This window comes from Bos grunniens, chromosome 23 (genome assembly GCF_055505025.1).
Source record: "Bos grunniens cultivar Pamir isolate PY7600 chromosome 23, Bosgru_T2T1.0, whole genome shotgun sequence".
Classification (NCBI taxonomy): Eukaryota; Metazoa; Chordata; class Mammalia; order Artiodactyla; family Bovidae; genus Bos; species Bos grunniens.
This window is the reverse complement of record NC_141187.1, coordinates 53,096,978-53,113,888: the sequence shown is the minus strand read 5'-3', so window position 1 is coordinate 53,113,888 and position 16,911 is coordinate 53,096,978. Positions and strand designations below refer to the sequence as shown.

At 50.2% G+C, this 16,911-nt stretch overlaps 1 protein-coding gene across 7 annotated transcripts in view; it reads right to left on the bottom strand.

The window, feature by feature from the left end:
• The window catches only part of GMDS (GDP-mannose 4,6-dehydratase), a 434,715-nt gene that overhangs the window by 112,820 nt on the left and 304,984 nt on the right, over window positions 1-16,911 (bottom strand). The gene's annotated exons all lie outside the window — the stretch shown is intronic.

Below are 16,911 nucleotides of genomic sequence, written 5' to 3'. Positions count from 1 at the left end.
TTTTCACTCTCCTCTTTCACCCTCATCAAGAGGCTCTTTAGCTCCTCTTCACTTTCTGCCATTAGGGTGGTGTCATCTGTATATGTGATAATGTCATCTGCATTGTTGATATTTCTCCCAGCAATTACCATAGTAGCCAGTATTAATTTCTAAAGAAATGTTCTACTCCTCAGTCAGCTAGTGGATCAAATTTCAGCTTCTGCAAAGCCCCTCCCCCAGTCTAATATCCTTAGTAACTGTCGGGCTTTCTGCAAAGCCCCTCCCCCAGTCTAATATCCTCAGTAACCGTCAGGCTTTCTGAGTTTGCTTAGCTTTGCTGTGTTTCCAAGTTTTCTCACGCCTCCGGCTCTCCGTGCCCCAGGCCTTTCAGTGTGCTTCCTGGCTCATTTCCATTTCTCTCCGGGTGACATGCCTTCCGAAACCTCCACCTTCAGTCACTGACCTTGCTCTCAACCCGCAGCTGCCTTCCTGGCTCCTCGGCCATCACCCCCAGAACGCCCTCCCCCCGTGTCTGTGCTGTATCCCTGCCTCCTGAACCCTCTGCCTTCGTCTTTGTTGATTTACCTCATTGTTTTGGTGGAGCCTACTCTCCCGTATCTTTCTCAGAAAAGTACATGGAGGACAATGTCTTTTAAAATGATGCATGCTTGAAAATGCCTATAATATTTCATACAGGTTTAGAATCTCATGTTGAAGATCATTTCCAAAATTGAGAAGGCTTTTCTTCTTTGGCTTCTCATTTTTTGTTGGAACATCATACAACGGCATTTTCACTCCTGCTTTTTACTCTGGGTCATTTTTAAGAAACTTGTTTTCCCTCTTAGAACTTTTAGGAACTTCTCTTTAAACCCAATGTTGAAATTCCACAGTAGTGGCCTTTGGTGTGGGGCTTTGTTCATTCACTGGGCTGGACACTCACAAAGCTTTTGCAATCCCAACATTCAGATACTTCAGTTCTGGGACACTGTCATCTGATCATTTCCTTCTACTCCCCTGCTGAGCCCCGCGGGAGGCTGTCACTTCTCAGTGCCTCCTCGGCTCCTGTATGTTTCATCTCCTTGTGGCTCCAGGGCTAGTTCTCGATCCCCTTCTCTGTCTACACTCACCGCAACAGTGATCTTTTCCAGACTTAATAAACAGCTTCCTAAGGCTTCCTCTGGGCACACACTTTCCTCAGTCATTTTACATTCCCAGACATTCCGTGGTTCATGGTAGTCTTGGGACCTGTCTTGGAACATGACTCTGCAGCTGCGACGCACTTCTCTACTCTAGAATGGTTTCAGGAACTTACGGGGCTGTTCTGGGTGTAGATACGGGTTAAGGAGAGCAAAGAGTTCCAGTTACCTTCAGAACAGTTAAAATAAATTCAGATAAACATAAATTCCTATGTTCTTTTAAAGTAGGTCTGAATCAGCATGGGGAATTATAAATGTATAAATGACCTCTTTCCAGAAGCTTATGAGATGAAAACTTGATGTTTGCCCTTGAGATGTCCAAGGATATGGAGTTTGTCCGTGTTCAGTGAATGTAGCCAAGTCCACGAGACCCAGACGCTTCTGCACTAGCCCAGGGATGCCCCACCTGCACAGGTGGGGGGCGGAGCACACTGAGGAGGGGCCAGAGGGAGTTCAAAGCCCAGCTGCTGTCCTTCCCCTCGCTGCCCTGCAACCCTGGGTCTCTCATCCGGCTTCGTGATCCTAAATGCACACAAACTCTCTGTCTCAGGTCTCAGAGCTTCTCCCAGATACTCCAGACTTTAAAGCACAGCAAGTGTGACGGTGCAGGACCACAGAGGAAGAAACGTCTGTGCTCAGCATGAGGGACAGCATGCTGGGGTCCAGGGGGACAAGGGACCCCCAAGGACGGTGAGAAGTGCAGTGATGGGAAGTGCCTGCCTGTGTGTGGGAGCAACCGGTTTAAATGTACAGGAGATGGAGCTGGACTCCTCGAAATAAAGGGTGAGGAAGTGAGTGATTATCCCAGGAGGACACGTTTTAACGGAAGGAACATGAAACAAAAGAACAAAATCCACAAAATATGGCATTCCCTTCTTTATGGGAGCCTTATCCACACCTTTGAGGTGAATCTACTGTCACTCCCTCCAGACCATGGCCAACGCCCACTGAGTTCTTTCTCCTGCAATAAACCCATGGAGATTCTCACAGCTGAATAATTACATTTAGATCTTATTTCTTCATACTTATTTCACTGCACTCTGAGCATTTCTCAGTCTAAGATATCTTCTAAAGAATCAGTTCATTGAGGGAAAAAATAAAACCTCGGGAAACCACAACTCTGCGTAAACTGCTGAGGTCATGCACACACCAGGGTGGACACAGACACCTCTGTATCAGCAAAAATCACAGAAAGGAAACTGTGGTGTTTCATGGAGGCACTTTATGGAGAGCTTGGGATTTGGTGGCTGAAGCCATGGGTGTGGCCAACTGTGGTGGCTGGACGCCAAGGACAGAAGCAGAGGTCAGCTGCCGGAAGTCCCCTAGCCTTGGGAAGGCTGGCCTCAGTCTGACTTCACAAGACAAGAGGGTTGATAGGCTGTCTGAGGATGAGCAGTGACCAACAGTCTCCTACCCACACTGGCTGCTGACAGTGGTGCCCAGATGGTTTTATAGACGGATTAAAAGCCACACGTATCAACATTTAGTGAGCGGACCCCTGCATGCGGAGATACTGGACACATTTGTCATGCTTACCCTAAGGGCATAAAATTCATTTGGAGCCTTCTGAAATCTTTGAAAAGAAGCTAAAACTGTCCTATTCCAGACTGAAGGTATTGACTAATATCATAAATTTGCTGCATGAAGGCATTTTTATATAAAGATTTTTATATGCTAACCAAGACTCTGAGGCTGTGACATCTTTTGTTTTTTAGGGAACTCTCAGTTACACCAAAAGCCCATGGGGCACACAATTACACAGACGTACATAATTCTGGGCTCACTGCTCACATGGCCATATGGAATGTGACCTTCCAAATGGCTCAGTCTCTTTTTCTGTATTTATATCTTTTAAATCAGCTACTAGAAAGATCTATATTTCCTCACTGGAGAACAATTAAAAGCTGCAGAAAACTTTCAGGCTTAAAGATAATAACCATGAAGTGACAAATGGGAATATTAGTAGGAACCAAGCTTTGAATTCAAATAAAAGTTGAAGATAATTATGTGCAGACACAAAGTCCATGTGAAATGCTTGGCTACATAAAGATACTGTAAATACATATGTACCTGTGTTAACAGTCACTCAAACTGTATTCTGAATTTCTGTTCAGTTACTAAGTTGAATCTGACTCTTTGTGACCCCATGGACTGCAGCATCCAGGTTCCCCTGTCCTTCACCATCTCCCAGAGCTTGCTCAAATTCATGTCCAGTGAGTCAGTGTCACTATCTAACCATCTAGCCCTCTGTCGCCCCCTTCTCTTCCTGCGCTCAATCTTTCTCAGAATCAGGGTCTTTTCCAGTGAGTCAGCTCTTCACATCAGGTGGCCAAAGTACTGGAGCTTCACCTTCAGCATTAGTCCTTCCAATGAATAGTCAGGGTTGATTTCCTTTAGGATGGACTGGTTGGATCTTCTTGCAGTCCAAGGGACTCTCAAGAGTCTTCTCCAGCAACAGAATTCAAAAGCATCAATTCTTTATCATTCAGCCTTCTTTATGGGCCCAACTCGCACATCATATATGACCACTGGAAAAACCATGGCTTTGACTCAGTTCAGTCACTCAGTTGTGTCTGACTCTTTGTGACCCCATGGGCCGCAGCATGCCAGACTTCCCTGTTCATCACCAACTCCCAGAGCTTCCTCAAACTCATGTCCATCAAGCTGGTGATGCCAACCAACCATCTCCTCCTCTGTTGTCCAATACTTTGGCCACCTGATGTGAAGAACTGACTCATTGGAAAAGACCCTGATACTGGGAAAGACTGAAGGCGGGGGGAGAAGGGGACGACAGAGGATGCGATAGCTTTGACCAGACAGACTTTTGTCAGCAAAGTGATGTCTCTGCTTTTTAATATGTCCAGGTTTGTCATCGCTTTCTTACAAGGAGCAAGTGTCTTTCAATTTCATGGCTGCAGGCACCATCTATGGCGATTTCGGAGCCCAGGAAAAGAAAATCTGTCACTCTTTCCACTTTCCCCATCTATCTGCCACGAAGTGATGGGACCAGATGCCATGAACTTATGTTCAGTGTCAAGCCAGCTTTTTCACTTTCATCTTGTGAATATTACAACCAATTTAAACAGCTCTTTGCTCTAAAGATATGCAGGAAACACCAGCAATGTGATCCCGAAGAAACACTGATATGAATGCTGATAGTTCATGATAAATACATCAGCTGCATTTACAGTGAGCAGTGGAGCCAGGGCAGGAGGAGGGCAGGGCCGGGCTCGTGCCCTTCTGTCCTCCCTGAGCCAGCGAGAGCTGTGCAGCAAAGAGAAAGCATAACCAGAGCCAAGAGCTCAGTTGGGAGGTGTTCCCCTCCGAGTTACGAGGAAGGCTGTATGCACACGTCTCCCCAGAAGGCCTCAGAAGCTGGGCACGGTGGACCCCTGCCGCGTGGGGACCTGAAAACTTCCCCTGAGGCCCACAGAGAACTGGGGTCCCTGGTCATCTTGTGTCAAGTATAACATTTGTTATTTTTCATTAAGATAGTGCTCTGTAAAAGAGGATATAAAAATGAAGCTAGTCCAGGTTATAAACTGTACTTTTTTTTTTTTTAACCATGTGTATTTTGAATCACTTGGAGTACTTTAAAAAACACAAATTCTCAAGCCTCACTTCTGCAGATTATGATTTGGTGAGCTGGTAAGGGGCCTGGGAACGTCTAAGTTTATAAAGCTCCCCCAGAGCTCCTAACAATCAAGTTGTGTTTAGGATTTCAAATTTGATGCTATTTCGGAAAGTTTCCTTGGGGCACTAACTTCTCAAAGCACGGCCTTCCAATTTCATGCAAATTTAGTTTCCTGAACTCCCATATATATTTGCTCTTTTAGCAACATAAAAACCCACTGATGTGTCTCTTCACTTCAATTAAAAATAATGAACATAAAATATTCACTTGCTGAGTTCTCCATCCAAACGCTTACTTTAGGAGCAAAAACCTTGAGAAGCGGAGCCTGAGGTCTTCCTTTCCTCGGCACTCACTGGGACCCCCACTCCTCAAACCACGGCGACCTTGACTTGCTTGGTAGGCTTGCGGGGTCCGTTTCCCAGTTACTAATAAGAAGCTGGGGAAACGTTATCTCGCTTCCGACCAGAAATGTTTCTTCCAAAGGCTCAAGAAAGCAGAAAGAATATGTTACTAAACCCACTTGAAACGGCCGCTAGCTCGAGGTTCTGCTGTGCTGGAGGAGATTTTGAACCTTAGTGCCGGCAGGGCAAGAGCACAGGGGGACCTGGTAAGAATCCCGCCCGCCCCCTTCAGTTCAGGTGACGGACGTCGTCACAGACTCGCTCTGTGCACGTGGCCTGCTGTGGGGTTGTTCTGGGGTGCTCTGAGGTGGGTGACGATGCAAAGCACAGAGGCAAGCACCTGTTAACACCATCTCCACCAGTGTCATCACAGCTTCCCACGTTTAAACACATCCACAGTCTAGAGAACTGGACACGGCCTGGCTAATGCTCGCTGGAGTCCTACGAGGTGAGAACTGTTGCTGCGTTCACTTTACAGACAGAGATACTGAAACACAAAGAGCTGGAGAGACGGGCCCAGGAAGCAGCAGAGGCAGGGTCTGAACCCAGGGGTCTGTCTCCCGCTTGGACACCCTGCTGCACCACGTGTGACCAGGCCTCCACGTGACCAGGACAGGCATGGTCAGTCAGAACCCTGCCCTCTGAAGACAGCCAGGGCATGCTGGCTCTGTTCCAGCCGTGTCTCTGACTCAGTTGGGGGGATTAATACTACGAATGTCACAGAGGTATTTCCTGGTTTTATACACACTCAGAACTACTCCTGGAAAACGCCCTTCTGCACTTCTTTTACCAGCAGTCAAAGGACAAGGAGCTTCCACACCTTCCCGAGTTTTGGTTTCAGTACATTTGTACCAACCTCAGAAAAACACTCATCCTATACTTCTAGGAACTTCAATTGTGGGTCATAAGGATGGGGCCAATTGTGCCCCAATTCTGATTTGAGTTTACTTCTAAATACACAGTCATCAGACACACACACACAGACACATATACACAGAGTGCCATCAGACACACACGCACAGACTCCCCCTTAAGAGACAGTGTTCAAGGATTTCGCAGCGATTACTGGAATCGCAGCCCCGCACCGCCGTGCTATCATTTTCCAGGGAGTAACCGCAACGGGCGGCTCTGAAAGAACCCAGACTTAAAGGACGCTGGTCAACTTCCTGGGCTCAGTTCTTCCCCAGTAAGACAGTACCTACAAAACCACTGGGCTTGTGCAAGCCCATGTGGGAGGTTCTGGAACAGCCCCAGCTTTCTGGAAGCGGCCCGTGGGGGAGAAATGGGGGAGGGCAGGAGGGCTCCAGGCCCTGCTCGCAGCCAAGGGTCCTCTCCCGGCGTCCTCTCAGCGGGCGCGTGCCCCGAGCCTCCCAAGTGCCCACCCCGAGACGCCAAATGGAGCCTGAGCTCCGAAGCCCGGCTTCCCCACGCCCATCCACCCACCGGTCCCCGCACAGCCTGGGAAAGGGAAGTCAGGCCTGCTGACACCCATTCAGGGCGGGAGCTCCAGGCTGGGACATAGGCCTGCGAGCTTGGGGACGGGCTCCTGACAGGTGGGGAGCAGCCTCGGAATCCAGCGAGGCTGCGGCCAGGATGGGAACAACCCAGACAGAAAGCCCCGAGCTGACGTCTGCCCTGGGGAGGGCGGGCTAGGCTCCGCGTGTCTCCCGGGCCAGGGAGGAGGCGTCTCAGTCACCAGTGGTTATTTCCAAATACGAACTTTCCAAACCTGTACTCCTAGCACCCAGCGAGGAGAGGGGAGACGGAGTGGGGAGCGGGGTGGGGGTGGGGGCACGCTGGGCCAGGCCCCAGTCTCCTTGGCAGCCAAGTCCCCTCCTTCTTGCCCTCAGTGTTCAGGTCACAGAGCACAGGTCCTCTCTACTTCTTTATTTTTAAAGGACACTTATGTGGCCACACCAGGTGTCAGTTGTGGAACGTGAACTCTTCATTCCGGTGCTTCCCCGACGAGGGGCTGAACCCCGGTCCCCGGCCCTGGGAACGCAAGTCTTCATTACTGTCCAGGGAGGGGAGCAGGCAGGAGACCCAGAGCACGGTCCTCCCGCCCTCCATCACGAGCAAGACAGACGGACATCACAGGAGCTGCACACGGAGTAGGAGGAGCATGGGGCGGGGTCAGGAGAAATGGGGTGGGGCTGGAGAAGGCAGGCCTGGGGTCCACGTGCCTGCTCTTCACTCGGGGCCACTCCTGCCAATCGCGCCCTTCGCGCCCAGCCGACCTGTGAGGGCTGATTGCCGCATCACGTCCCTCTAAACCAGAGGCAGCCCCTGGGGACGCCCTCGCCGAGCTCACAGGACAACTCACCCCCCACGGCAAACACCGCCCACATGCTCACACCCGTTAGAGACGAGTTAACAACCTCCCCACGGGTTAAAGCTAGTGGTCACTCGTACCGTGGGGTCCACGTTTCTTTAATAATTAAAATCACGACAGTTCAGGGCTGGTCTGTGGGGAAAGAGCAGGAGGCCGGGCTGCATCTCCTGCCTGGGGCCCCAGCCTGGACGACCCCCGCGGCTGCCTGCCCACCCCCGCCCCCAGCTGCCCAGGCCGTGGGACGGCGCTCACAGAGAGGCGGCCTCCTGGAGACGTCCCCCTGCTGCACACAGCAGGCTTCCCAAGTTAAAGAAGGGCCAGCTCACGCCGGTGTGCTGGAGGGGACCAGGGAGGCTTCTGACTCCCTCAGCCTGGGTGTGAACCCCGCAGCTCCGCACAGCACCACCCGGCCAGCGCCACCGGGACGCAGGCTGCAGTGAGATGAGGTGCCTGCCTTGGATCGCCTAGCTGGGGCCGGGCCTCCGGGGACCGTCCCTCAGAAGAGGCACCGCTGCCGGGAGAACCTCGGCAGGACGGCGATGCAGCTCCTGAAAGGCGCGCCCCATTCAGGGCTGTGGACACCACGGGTCCTGGCCCCGGGCAGCGGCTTCATCCCTGGTCCGAGGCTCGTCCGCTTCCGGGCACTCTTGTAACACTCGACCCTGAACCTGGGACCCAGGTGCTAGCATAGCCTGCCTGAGACGCAGAGGCCGTTCCCTGTAAGACGCCCCCGCTCCTGGAGACCAGTGTTGGAATGACCCCTTAGAAGGAACAACACGCCTTCTGTCAGGACACTAGGCCTGGGGACACAGCCCCACTGTGACGGGGACACAGCAAACAGTGCTAATCTGCTCCTTCAAGTTTGAAAAACACAAGCCGTGCCACTTACATGAACAAGAACGTTCTAGTGTTGGAGGATGCCACATTCCTGGATTATTGTTGCTCAAGCCGCCAGCCCTGGTAGCTAGGCAGTAGATAAGCAATTAGTAACAGTTCTGCTGGGCCATGAGTATCCGGGATCCATACCCTTTGAACAGAACCTTAATACGGCAGTAAAGGTTTATAGCTGCATAAAGCTGTCTAGCTGAGTGGAAGCAACCCACATTTTCCATACGAGCCCACCCCGTGATGCGCTCCCAGGCAGAGGTGGAGTGAATGAAGCAGATGTTTGCACGGCGATTTTCCCAGGGTTCAGTTCAGGAAGCCAAGCAGCGAGCCCACCTGAGCCCCCTGCTCCCCAAAGACGATGGTTCAGGAACCCAGGGAGCCTCAGAGGAGCCTTTCAAGTTGGGATTCCACTCATTCGCGACAATAACGCTGAACGTCACCAGCTTTCAAGAGGGGAGAGAGGAGAGCCATCATATTTTTAGCTTGTTGACGTTTTCAGTGTGTTTATATATATCTCGGAGAAAATGCCTCACCCAGTGCTGCCTGCCCCAGGAAATAAATGACGCTGGACGCCATCAGGCTGAAAGAGGCACTGACCTTAAAAAGCAATGTTGCAGGCATTGCTAGTCACAAACTTTGAATTTAGATATTTAAGCAAACTGTGTTAAACTAAGGCCTGTATTTGCAAAATAGGAAAACTGAGATACAGTAAGTAGCACGTAAGGAAAGTGAAAAAGTGTGCAACAGTATCAGTTGATCATGTAAAATAAAACCTGCTTCCTAAAGTACTTTAACAAAGTAGCACAAGTCCGCCCTGAGCATTTGAATGATACAGTGATGTACACACACCAGACTCCAGTCAGCCCAGGGGCCTCGTGCACAATCGGCTCTCAATTCGTGAGGATGAGACAGAATTCTCTGAGATGGAAAAGAGAAGGTTTCTACAAAGCAAGCATTTTCCATAATAGGCATATCTCAAACTAATAGGCAGGAAGCATATTTAAAAAAATGTTTTTGCTTTAGGTCTGAAAGATTTTCCTTTCCAACTATAAAACAGCTGAAATCCTGTATCCTCAGTCCAACGTAATTTCACGCCTAATTTATGGAAATGGAATACCAAAGGGCTCTGGAAGGGAGCGGGCGGGAAGGGGGGCTGGGAGGGTGTGACAAGAGGGGAGACCTGCCACTGCTGCAGGCAGGGGGCGGGCGGCCGGCCTGGGGGGACGCAGAGAGGGCCCAGCAGAAACACGTGCAAGCAGGGAGGAGGGGAGTCGGCTGAATGAACTTACTGTTACCTTTTCCCCCCTCCCATAAGTCTTCTTTTTCCTGATACTGTCTGCATCTGAAACATCTAATTTAATCCGTTGGAGGGCCAGTGTTCCTTTTATTTCCTGTCTGCTCTGAAGCAGTCGCCTGTTTCAATTACGACTTTCCCCAGCTCCTCCGTCTCTCGCGCTCCAGCTGGCTCAAGTGCACTTCCTTGGAAGGTAAAATGCACTAACTGAGCTGATTGGAGACTGATAGCCCGAGAGCCACAATATTTAATAGCTGCACTGATAAGGAGGTTTAAAAAAAATCCATTTTTGAGCCTAAACAAAAGGATATTATGTAGCTGTATGTTCAATTAAGATCCAGTTAAATTCTTTTTTCCCATTAGGTGGAACTTCACGCAGGCAGCCGACATAATTCAGAGGGTTATGGCAAATTTCATCGGCACTGTATGTTTGAGAAATGGCTCCCTCCTGCTTCTCCGTTAGTTACTGCTGATTTGGGACCAGCCTGGTGCAATTATTTCAAGGAACAGCACTGTGGGATTGATACGGCCTTCTTGCAAAACCTTGGCTGGCTAAAAATAAGACTGTTTTGTAGTCGGAAAAAAAAGGCAAAAAAAAAAAAAGTCTCTGGGCTGTAAACACCAGTCAATGTATTTCTTTTCTGCTTTATGAAACCACAATTTTTTTTTCTTCTTTTTTTCTGTCCCTCCTTACTCATAGTGGAGTTTAATTACAGTTTAATCTCTTTCAGGGAGCAGTCCTGGAGCCCTGACTGCTTAACCACAGTATTATCAAGGCCATGGCTACAATTTATGGCAGAAGGTAGGGGCTCCCCTTAGAAAACCCCAGATTCTCCCACCCCCCAAATAAATAAATAAATACATACATACATGCACAAATAAATAAATACACACACAGTGACTTTATTACGACTCACGCTGCACATTTTTACGAGGCCCTCGAGATGCCAGCGCAATAATTAAAGAAATGCCTGCGAGGTGTGGATCAACACTCACCCTGTTCAACTCCACTGGGTCAATAAATCTGAAGGAAAACTTTTAAGTTAACAAGACTATTTGGGCCTCCAGTTGCCGAAGTGTTGGGTTACACTGAGGGGAAACGTGGGGGAGACGGGGGGCCAGGTTCACGGGAGGGAGCGAGCCCTGCACCCCGAGGTGCCGGCAGTACGGCCAGGCCCACCCGGCAAGGCCAGGCGTACACGCGGTCGGGAGGTGAGCTTTGCTGCCTGAAGCTCGCGTGCAGGTGTCTGGCTGTGGGGGCCTCTCTCTAAAGGGCGTCTGCAATGCCAGAGCTCCCCGGACAGGGGAGGGACACTGACTTGACTGTCCACCAGGAGAAGGGGCTGAGGACCAGATCAAGCCATGACTCAAGGTCGAGCCAGACGGGCCAGCAGCGCCTGGTTAGCTGCCTTCCCTGTCTTCTTTCTGTAACTGCTTTACGGCCAGTGGGTTAAGCGGCTCATTTTCTCTGAGCAAGCAGGAACAATGAGAGCCTTTTACTCAGCTCACAGAGCAAGCTGGCTACCTGGAGGGTTTGCTTTCGCACATGAGCTTGGCTCGAATGGAAGTCTTTCCAAGCCCGTGAGCTTCCCCCCAGTCTTAAAGCGCACCCAGCAGCTGCTCCCAGACCCCTGCCATCCCGGAGGCTGGTGCCCCACCAGGAGCTGGGCCTCGGCCATGCCACTTCAGGGGCCACTCCGCTTTTCTACCGTGACTTCTGAGACTTGGGGACAGACGAGCAGCTTTCCGCTAACTCTGCCGGTGGGTCGGAACGTCAGGACCCACGAGTCCTTTTGGTTGGGCACAGCACCCCGAGTCTCGAGCTCCCCGGCCACCGGAGGACACACAGACTGACTTCTTTCTCACGAACTGTGTACACGTGCACGAGAAATTACAGAGACTCATACGGCACGAAGCCCACGCACAGACAATCCTATAAACTTATTAGAAGGACGCCCTGGTGGTCCAGTGGCTAAGACTCCACACTCCCAGGGGCCAGGGTCCCAGCCCTGGTCACACGTGATCCCGTGTGCTGCAACGGAGACACGGCACAGCCCAGTAACAGACACACATAAATAAAATGCACTAGAAATTCACTCCAGTCCTCATCAGTAGACACTTTTACACGACAGAGGTGCGTCTGTCCTATTTCGTGCTTTCTTTACTGTCACGTGCTCACTTCCACCAGCAGCAGAGATGCGTTGCTCTGATATTTTCTAGGCTAAGGTCGTCTCCACAAACTCAGAGGCACAGATCCATGTGCTTCAACAAAATTAAAGCTTTTGTTTGAGAGAGAAAAAAAATGGTCTCCAAGTTTCCTGTAACCAACCTTCTAAAGAAGTTGAGTGGCTTTCTATTTCAAAGAGAAGACAGACATCTTGCTGTCATATCAGAGGATCAACTTCCCTCCTTTTATCATCTTAAGAACTGAAGCGTCTCTTTCCTGTCTCATGGAACTTAAAGCTCCGTCTTCATACTCCTAGGTTTCCATAGGGAGCTCATTGGTCGAGGCTTTGAGATGGTTCCGCGTCACGCTGTTTGATTTTATGAAGCACTGATTTGGAAGTGGTTTGGAATGTATGCTTTCTCTTTCTCCCATTGTGTTCTATATCCACTTAGACATTCTAAGAAATAATGCTTGTTTCTAAGCAGGGAGCACACATGACCCAGCAAACGTCCCTGTGTGCTGCAGTCTGCACACCCCTGCCGCTCTGCAAGGCAGTGTGGTCAGGTGGACGGCTCTGATGCGGCCCACGGTGTTCCAGAGCACAGTTCCCAAAGTGTGATCGGGCAGCCCTGGAGGTCCCCCAAGCCTGAGACCCTGGAGCCCCGGTTCCAGCCAAAATCATTTCTCTAATAACATGAGGACATTGGGTCTTGGCCAGTCTCCTCTCACGGGTGTGCGGGGTCCCCCAGGGGCCGCCCCACTTGTGGCACTGCAAGACTGTCAGCGGGCGAGAGCGCCCAGCCGCCTTCAGCACATCCGACAGCAGGGAGAGTCCTCAACGTGAGTACGCTTCCTACTAATGTTCTTTGTTTATAAAGATAAGTATTTTTCATAAAATGTTTATGTTGCCATGTTATTTTTGAAGAAGTAATAAATATCTCTTAAATACCACATTTTCTAATACGGTAAATATTGGTAGATTCAGACCACAGAAGCAAAAGCAGTTTGGGATTCTCAGTTTTAAGAGTGCAAAGGGGAGGGAGTAGGGCTCCGAGGTGAGAACAGGCTGCAGAACCCTGGCTCAGGGCACCTAGCTGGTTTCGTTTGCGGCTGTTCTACCACACAGTTTCAATTCACATGAAAATGTGGCCTCTGTAACTGCGCCTCTGTACAAGCATGTACCTAGATAACCAGCTTTGTTGTGAGTCCAAATTCATCCTTGCCGTGGACAGTGACTGCAGCCATGAAATTAAAAGACATTTGCTCCTTGGAAGAAAAGCTATGACCAACCTAGAGAGCATATTAAAAAGCAGAGGCATCAGTCTGTCAGCAAAGGTCTGTACAGTCAAAGCTATGGTTTTTCCAGTAGTCATATACGGATGTGACAGTCGGACCATAAAGAAGAACTCCTGCTTTTGAACTATAGTGCTGAAGAAGACTCTTAGCATCCCTTGGACAGTAAAGAGACCAAACCAGTAATCCTAAAGACAATCAACCCTGACTGTTCATTGGAAGGACTGATGCTGAAGGTGAAGCTCCAATACTTTGGCCACCTGAGGTGAGGAGCCGACTCACTGGAAAAGACCCTGATGCTGGGAAAGATCTGAGGCAAAAGAGGAGGGCCACGGAGGATGAGATGGTTGGATGGCATCACTGACTCAACGGACATGAGTCTAGGCAAACTCCCAGGGATGATGAAGGACAGGGAAGCCTGGTGTGCGGCAGTCCATGGGGGTGACTCAGTGACTGAACAACAACCATAAACTTTTGAAGAAGTATTCAGGCTTTCAAAAATCAACTTTATGAGCTCTGAAGAGAGTTATTCCCTCTAGGTCCTAGCATTTGGTTAGAATGGGCCACTTAGAATACTGAAAACCACACCAGAAGTTCTTAAGTTTAGAACTCTGTCCTTATAAATTGAGCTCTTAGTTTTGGATTTAAAAGGCAGATTTCTTTGGAACAGAGCTTGTCACACCAATTCAACTCATTAAAGGCTCTGACCTTGGGCGCGGGCGCCCATCAGCGCCAGACGAAAGCATGCGGGCCCCGCAGGCGTCAGACATGCAGACCTGCGTGGCCGCCTGCGACGTGGATGGGGCTGGGGACACCACCTCGGCTTGGTCCATCCTGGGGCTGGTATGAAAGCCTTCTGTTATTACAGCCATTGGTACGTGTTGGTGACAGAATGGATTTGAACTTGCCCAGGTTAGAATTTAGGATTCTTATATTTGAAACCAGGACAAAGGTTCTGCTGATACTTTTGCACACTGATGCCTATCATCGAAGCCGAGGGCTTTATTTAAGCAATATTTACCTTCCAAAGATAGAAACATAATAGATGCCACTCAGATTCACAAATCAGCTAACGGTTCCCAGGGAGTCTGCACATCTGCCCTTGTGCCCCCGTCAAGCCTCCAGCGCTGAGACGCTTGGTCCTGATGACAGACGCCACCCACACGCGCGGCCCTCCAGACCCGAGGGCCTCACTGTTGGGGCGGGGGTCCTCATCCAGACCCGAGGGCCTCACTGTCGGGGCAGGGGATCCTCATCCAGACCCGAGGGCCTCACTGTTGGGGCGGGGAGTCCTCATCCAGACCCAAGGGCCTCACTGTCGGGGGTGGGTGGTCCTCATCCAGACCCGAGGGCCTCATTGTTGGGGTGGGGGGTCCTCATCCAGACCCAAGGGCCTCATTGTCAGGGCGGGGGATCCTCATCCAGACCCGAGGGTCTCACTGTCGGGGGTGGGTGGTCCTCATCCAGACCCAAGGGTCTCACTGTCGGGGGTGGGTGGTCCTCCAGACCCAAGGGTCTCACTGTCGGGGCGGGGGATCCTCATCCGGACCCAAGGGTCTCACTGTCGGGGGCGGGGGGTCCTCACCCAGACCTGAGGGTCTGACTGTCAGGGTGGTGGGCAGAGGTCATCTGCTTGCTTTGGAAAAGCATGTTCAGTATTTCAGCTGTTTTCGTTTAGTCACAATATTTATTTTTAAAATTCAAAGAACAGATGAGAGAGCATGCAATTTACAGACAGGGATCTTCAGCCTCTGACAGTACACCTTCACTCTTCTGTAAAGTCTGTTCCTTGCTTCAGTCTAAACCGAAGGGTGAAGCTGTGGACTGTAAACCCCACGAGAGCAGGGACACATCTCTGTTTCACGCTGTTTGACAATGACTAAAACACGAATCCAGTTAAAATTCACTGTAAGAACTGTGGATCAAAGAATGAATTTCAAAACCTTGGTATCGTTCTAATTTTCAACAAAGACATCAAAGCACTTCAGTGAGGGGAAAGGGAGGTGTTTTCGGTAAAGTTCCAGAGCGATTCACTATCACACAGGAAGAACGACTCTCCACCCCAACCTCACACCACACACAAGAGCAGTCAGAGGCGGGTCACAGCGCTGCGGTGAAACCAAATCCTACAAAGTTTCCGGAAGAAACAAAGACCCATGGCGCTAACCTCGAAGGGAGAAGGATAAACCCGAACTGGACAACAGTCAAAGACTGCGCCTCAGAGGAGACCAGAGAGAACAGGCAACCAGAGACGGACAGGAAACGCTCACACCGCGCGTGGCCGGCGGGACCCGGGTCTGCCCCGTGAAAACGGCTCCGACAAACGAGCACAGGGAAGCTGGGGCCCGACAGTTCTCGCCCGGAGCACCACCGCTCGTCCTGAGAAGCAGAGCGGCCAGCGGGCAGGCAGCCAGCCCAGGTTCACGCCAGGATCACCGGCGGCCTGCGTCCCCACAGGAGATGTGCGTGACAAAGGGCACGGCCAGAAGCTGCCAGTTTAACCAGAACAGTAACAGAGCCCTGGGTAGCAACGCGTGCCTCCAGGGGCCTGGCTGAACACGAGGGCAGCTCTCAAGGCCACCTGCCTGGCCTCATCTCCTCATTTTCAGCCTTACCATCCCTGGTGCCGCGCCCACACCCCCCCGCAGGTCTCACCCGTCTGTCTCTCTTCTGCACAGAGACCCCTGGCAAGGACCACGGCCAGGTGGATCATTACCCGTGGAAAGGACAGGCAGATGGAGCATCCAGAACTAACTTCCAAATGGAAGGAATGTTCCTGGAATTCTCCTGTTGATCGGTATTTGCAGTTTGGCTTTTGAAACCAGGTCTTCAGAGTCTCATGCTGGTAAGTACGTGACCAAGTTTCTCTCACCCTGGAATTGGTCAGACACACACATGTAACGTCGCACCAGAGGAAGCACATTTCCAGCTTAAAAAGAAAACAACAGCAAAAAAAGGACTCTATTGCCTGCTGTGGTAATTTTGAAAAAGATCAACTTCCTTGGTTGAGAATTTCAAGATTATTCTCTTCTTCAAACATATGAAAAGCTAAAGATGGTTGGAACTAAACTGAAATCAACATTACAAAATACTAGTGATATATATATATACATATAATGAAAATTTGAAAAAAATCCTAAGTGCTTGCTCACACCATTTGCACTAGCATATGCTGTGTCTGTGTGCACGTGTCTGTGTGCTCTGTGCACTGTGCACGTGTATCCGTGTGTGTGTCTGTGTGTGCGTGTGCTGTGCGCATGTCTGTGTGTGTGTGCACGTGTGTCTGTGTGTGCTCTGTGCACTGTGCACGTGTGTCCGTGTGTGCGTGTGCTGTGCGTGTGTGTGCATGTGTGTCTGTGTGCGCGTGTGCACTGTGTATACAGGCCTACCTGCCTCTGTGTCCACATCTCTCTCTCTCTCAGGTACATGTAACCAAATTTAAGGTCCTTGTCTTTTTTCTTTTTCAAAGATGATTTTACATCAGTTATTTTCTGTGAACACATCTGGTGTTTCTTTAAAGCCTGAATTTACTAAATGTCATATCTAATGAAGGAAGAATTTATGCTTTTTCAACATTAATTCATTTTATTTTCTCCAGGCTCCTCCTTCTCTGCTCAAAGCTGATGACTTCTTAAAATGGTTGGTCAGAATTCAATCAAGAATATAAAGGCAACTGAATAAATAAGACCATGAAGTAAGTGTAAAATATTAGTGTCCAGACGTGCAA